The sequence below is a fragment of the Euphorbia lathyris genome, chromosome 3 (genome assembly GCF_963576675.1).
Source record: "Euphorbia lathyris chromosome 3, ddEupLath1.1, whole genome shotgun sequence".
Taxonomy (NCBI): domain Eukaryota; kingdom Viridiplantae; phylum Streptophyta; class Magnoliopsida; order Malpighiales; family Euphorbiaceae; genus Euphorbia; species Euphorbia lathyris.
In genome coordinates, this window is record NC_088912.1 from 21734784 (window position 1) to 21740765 (window position 5982).

The window sequence follows — 5982 nt, forward strand, 5'->3', positions numbered from 1 at the left end:
GCAATTCAATGGATACCAGTCGGAAGATCCAAATGGGCATATCCAGGAGTTCATTACACTATACAAAATTTTCTGATCAAACCGAGGAGTCTCCGATGATGTGATATGGCTAAAGCTGTTTCCTTTTTCTCTCAAAGATAAAGCAAAGAACTGGCTAAAGAACCTACAGCCAGGAACCATTACCACTTGGGAAGAGATGGCCAGTGCTTTTCTAATGAAATACTTTCCACCTAGACAGGCCATCAAACTCAGAAATGAGGTATCTCATTTCATGCAAGAAGAGGATGAATCCTTGGCCGAGGCATGGGAAAGGTACAAAGAGCTATTAAGGAGGGTACCGAATCATTGCATCCCCATATGGATGCAAGTACAAAATTTTTACAATGGAGTCACCAACATTTATAAAATTCAGATTGAATCCATTGCCAATGGTAACCCCGAAGATCTTGAACCACAAGCCTTGTACAACCTTATTGAGAGAGTCGTAAGCACAAGCTATAACTAGCACTCAGCTAGGAGTGAAGGAAAAAGAGCGGGGAATGGTGATGTTGTGTCAAAACTGACCACCAAGGTGGAACAGCTTGCAAGGCAGCTTAGCAAGATTAATGTATCATCCATTCACAGCGAACCGCCATTCAATGATGGTTGTGATTTTTATGGAGGGCCCCACTTCAACATCAAATGTCCTGGAGTCAAGCAAGGGAAAGGTGAGCAGGAACAATGTGATTATGCTGGATATAATCAAAGGAACCCACCAAACCCATACTCCAATACCTACAACACTGCTACAAGAAATCATCCGAACTTCGGATGGACTGGACAGCCAAATCAGCAGGAACAACCAAGGTACCAGCAGCAGCAATGAGGACATTACCAGAGGCAGCCTCAGCAACCTTATAAACAGCCTATTCCACCAAAGGAAAATGTAGAACAGGACATGAAGACCATGATGATGCAATTCATGAAGCAGACACAAGCTTCGATAAAAAATTTAGAGACACAAGTCCATCAAATTGCTGCTTCTTCATCAAAAGGAAAAGGGATAATGCCAAGTAATACCGAACCAAACCCTAAAGGAGATGTCATGGCCATCACTCTGCGGTCTGGTAAGGAAACTCACCCTCCTTTGTTGACTGATAAAAATGCTAAGTGTGCAGGTACCTCTCAAAACACTGAAGAAAAGAAAGAACAAGTTGTTCTTAACCAGGAGGAGCCAGCCGAGGTGGAATTGACCGCTGATCAAGACCAGGAGGAACAAGGGAAGAGGTACAAACCTCCCCCTCCCTATGTACCACATGTACCTTATACGGCGAGGCTGATAAACAAGAAGCTTGAAGAGCAAAATTCAAAAGTGCTAGACACCTTGAGGAAGTTGCATATCAACATCCCCTTCGTAGAAGCACTTGCCCAGATGCCCACATATGCAAAATTCTTAAAAGATATCTTGTCCAACAAGAAGAAGTTGGAAAATATCTCGATGATCCAACTGAACAGGGACTGCTCCTCAATACTCCAGAACAAGCAGCAGCTTCCGAAAAAGCTGAAGGATCCAGGGAGTTTTTCTATTCCATGCTCAATTGGCAAGTTAAATATTGAAAATGCATTATGTGACCTAGGAGCAAGTATAAACCTATGCCATATTCTGTGTATGCTAAGCTAGAGCTAGGAGAACCACAACCAACTAGAATGTCCATTCAGTTGGCTGATAGGTCTGTATGTTACCCGAGGGGAGTCGTGGAAGATGTATTAGTCAAAGTAGGAAAATTCATACTGCCTGTTGATTTTATCATAATGGACATAGACGAGGACTTGCATGTTCCTATTATCTTGGGTAGACCGTTCTTAGCAACGGGTAAAGCATTGATTGATGTAGGAGAAGGATAATTATTTTTGCGAATTAATGGGGAGGAAGTCATTTTCAAGATGAATGAGGCTAGAGACGAGCTAACACTAGTGATGACACCTGTTATCTCTTAGATGATTTCCAAAATCTTTCTACTTCACAGGAACAGGGACAGGACACTCTAGAAGCTCTCTTAAGAGAAGAAGTGAATTTATGTGAAGGAACAGGCTGTTCCATTGAAACCAACTTGTCAACACTTCCTCTTAGAGTATGCGTTTCTTGAACCACCAAGCGGAAGCCCAGTGATTATATCTTCAAAGCTAACCCCTGATCAGAAAGCTCAACTCATGGAGGTATTGCGAAGAAACAAGGATGCTATTGCGTAGAAAATTGATGATATCAAAGGCATTAGTCCAGCAGTGTGTGTTCATAGAATTCTGATGGAGAAAGATCACAAGCCATCTATCCAACCACAGTGCAGACTGAACCCCCGTATGAAGGAGGTCATAAGGAAAGAAGTGATCAAGCTGTTAGATGCAGGAATCATTTATCCCATCTCTGACAGTGTTTGGACCAGCCCTGTTCATGTTGTGCCAAATAAAGGAGGTACCACGATTGTTCTCAATGAAAAAAATGAATTGGTTCCCACACGGACCATAACAGGATGGCGAGTATGTGTGGACTACCGAAAGCTCAATGAGGCAACGAGGAAGGACCACTTCCCCTTACCCTTCATTGATCAGATGCTAGAACGTTTGGCAGGGTATGCATTTTATTGTTTCCTTGACGGATATTCAGGGTACAATCAGATTGCTATCCATTGTGATGATCAAGAGAAAACAACTTTCACCTGTCCCTACGGTACTTATGCTTACAGAAGGATGCCGTTTGGATTATGCAACGCCCCAACCACATTTCAGAGGTGCATGATGTCAATATTTCACAATATGGGGAACAGACTGTGGAAATCTTCATGGATGATTTCTCCGTCTATGGAAACTCATTCGAAAGCTGTCTGAACAACCTAGAGGTTGTGCTTGTAAGATATATGGAGACCAATTTAGTCCTAAATTGGGAAAAATGCCACTTCATGGTTACTGGTGGCATCGTTCTCGGGCATCAAATCTCTGAAAAAGGGATGGAAGTGGACAAAGCCAAGGTGGAAGTGATAGAGAAACTTGTTGTTCCTACTAATGTCAAAGATGTGAGAAGTTTCCTTGGACACGTGGGGTTTTACCGAAGATTTATAAAGGATTTCTCAAAGATCGCGTTACCTTTGTCAGCTTTGTTACATAAAAATGTGGACTTCTCATTTGACACAAGCTGTGTAAAAGCATTTGAACTATCGAAGGGCAAGCTGATCAACTCACCTATACTAGCAGGACCCAACTGGGAACAACCATTTGAGATGATGTGTGATGCTAGCGATACATGTGTAGGAGCTGTTCTTGGGCAAAGGATTGAAAATAAGTTATGGTCTATCTATTATGCAAGCAAAACATTAAATGAGGCTCAGCAGAACTACACCACAACAGAAAAGGAGCTTATTGCAGTGGTGTATGCTTTTGACAAATTCTGTCCATACTTGATTTTTTCAAAGGTAGTTGTCTACACAGACCATGCTGCATTACGATACCTGTTTGCAAAGAAAGATGCAAAGCCGAGGCTGATACGGTGGTTACTCTTACTCCAAGAATTTGACCTCGAGATCAAGGACAAGAAGTGGACCGAAAATGTAGCTGTTGATCATTTGTCCAGAATTTCTCATAAGAACAGCCAGGAACAACCAGAAATCATAGAGATTTTTCCAGATGATCGTTTGTATTCTCTACAGCTCACTCCATGGTTTGCTGACATTGCGAATTTCCTTGCTAGATTAATTAAACCTCATAACTTGTCCACTAACCAAAGGAAGAAGTTCTATGCAGAAATCAAATATTATTTTTGGGAGGAACCATATCTTTTCAGGTTGTGCGTAGATCAGATCATTCGCAGATGCATCACCCAAGAGGAAGGACATGCTGTTTTGAGCCATTGTCACGATCGAGAAGCGGGTGGGCATCATAGCGCGAGCAGAACAGCAGCCAAAGTGCTCCAATCAGGTTTTTTCTAGCCAACAATTTTCAAAGATGCCAATATGTTTGTAAGTACTTGTAATGAGTGCCAACGAACAGGCAATATTTCAGCTCGAAATGCCATGCCCCTCAATAAAATTATTATTTGTGAAATATTTGATATATGGGGCATAGATTTCATGGGACCATTCCCTACGTCTTTTGGGCATAAATACATATTAGTTGCAGTCGACTATATGAGCAAGTGGGTTGAAGCAATTGCTAGTCCCACCAATGATGCCCATGTGGTCGTACAATTCCTAAAATGGCTATTTGCCCGATTTGGTGTCCCACGAGCGATCATTAGTGATCAAGGAACCCACTTTTTCAATGCTCAATTTGAAAGGTTGATGGGCAAGCTTGGAGTCTCTCATAGAATTGCCACACCTTACCACCCACAAACCAGTGGGCAGGTAGAAATTTCCAATCGGGAAATCAAAAGAATTTTAGAAAAAACTGTGCGCAGTTCTAGGAAAGACTGGGCAAACAAGTTTGACGATGCTTTATGGGCATATAGAACTGCATATAAGGCACCCATTGGAATGTCCCCATTTAGATTGTTGTATGGAAAATCTTGTCATCTTCCAGTAGAGATGGAGCATAGAGCCTTTTGGGCTTTAACTTTCCTGAATTTTGAGAAACAGGCTGTGGGCGAACAAAGAAGGTTGCAACTCTATGACATGGAGGAATTCAGGTTATTTTCATATGAAAACGCAGTCAATTATAAGGAGAAGACCAAGAAATGGCATGACAGGAAAATCTAGGAGAAAGTTTTTCAAGAAGGACAGAGGGTCCTTTTATACAACTCAAGGCTCAGACTGTTCCCTGGGAAGCTAAAGTCCAGATGGTCGGGGCCATATACGGTGAACAAGGTGTTCGATCACGGGGCAGTAGAGATTGTCAAGGTTGGTCATGAACCTTTCAAGGTCAACGAACAGAGGTTAAAACCTTATCTCGAGAATGATCACCAATGGAAGATTGACACTGTCCACTTCCAGGATCCCCCGAGCCAATAGAATCAGGAACAGGGTGTCCGCTGCAAACACCAATTGTAGCACGAGTAATCTTGCATTTTAGTACATTACTTTCAAGTTTTGTCAAATTTTAGGTAGGAATGATTAGTCGTGTTAAGATTAACTCTGTGTCATATGAGGGTCCGTAAATAAGAAAATTTCTTTGGTTAATATCATGGTTTTAAGTGCGAGCAAAAATATAAAACTTTTACCCTTTCATGTGGGTAAAGTTTTAAATTTTTACTTGTTTGAAAAAAGGAGATTGAAATGATCTTTGGGGGGGGGGGAACCAATTGGTCCAAAAATTTTAAGCGAACATATGCGAATAAAGTGAACATCAAATCAAACTGTTCTTTGGGTACTTATTATACTCTACTTTTGCACCTATCTCGGTAAAACCAAAGTAGGTAGAGTATAGTAAATTCAAACTCAAAAAGTAACCGTTCACTACCCCAAGCGTCCTTTCGTCTGGCCGCAGCTGTTGCCACAACCACTCATACAGGTGGCGTTCATCTAAGCGTCGTTATAATGACGGTTCTGGTAGTAGGCCATTTCACACCTTTTTCTACTTAAAGGACGTAGACTGCATTGCGGACCCTAGTCAAAAAATTTCTAAACTCTTTTCTTCACACCGTTCCTCATCTTTGGGTGTCCCTATTTAGTCTCTATCTCAGGATGAGGACCCGAGGCTCAGGGAAACAAGTGAAAGTAGAAGGCGCAAAGAAAGACAAAGCGAAATGGTGGGCACAAGCACAGTCGCATTCGTACCCGATGAAAAAATGGTAAAGAAACTGTCTCAGTTTAAAGACGCCGCCGTGCAACAATATTATGATGATTTGGCTCAACTGGAATTTGGGCCGGTGAGAACCATATGCTGGGAAACGCTGAAAATGCTTAGGCTTGCGGAACGTGTAAAGAAACCCATGGAAGCAGGCCACTTTGGCTGCTTCTTTGAGATGAAGGAGCCCCGCGTACAAGGAACTCACTTTGGAGTTTCTGGCCACCTTTAAAC

General features: G+C 42.0%; 1 non-coding gene across 1 annotated transcript; it reads right to left on the reverse strand.

Annotated features, from left to right (window-relative positions):
- Positions 1–244: 244 nt before the first annotated feature.
- LOC136225240 (small nucleolar RNA R71) lies at positions 245–351 on the reverse strand. The gene has a single exon (XR_010686966.1). It is a non-coding gene; the product is annotated as a small nucleolar RNA R71 (small nucleolar RNA).
- Between the last annotated feature and the right edge of the window lie 5631 nt (positions 352–5982).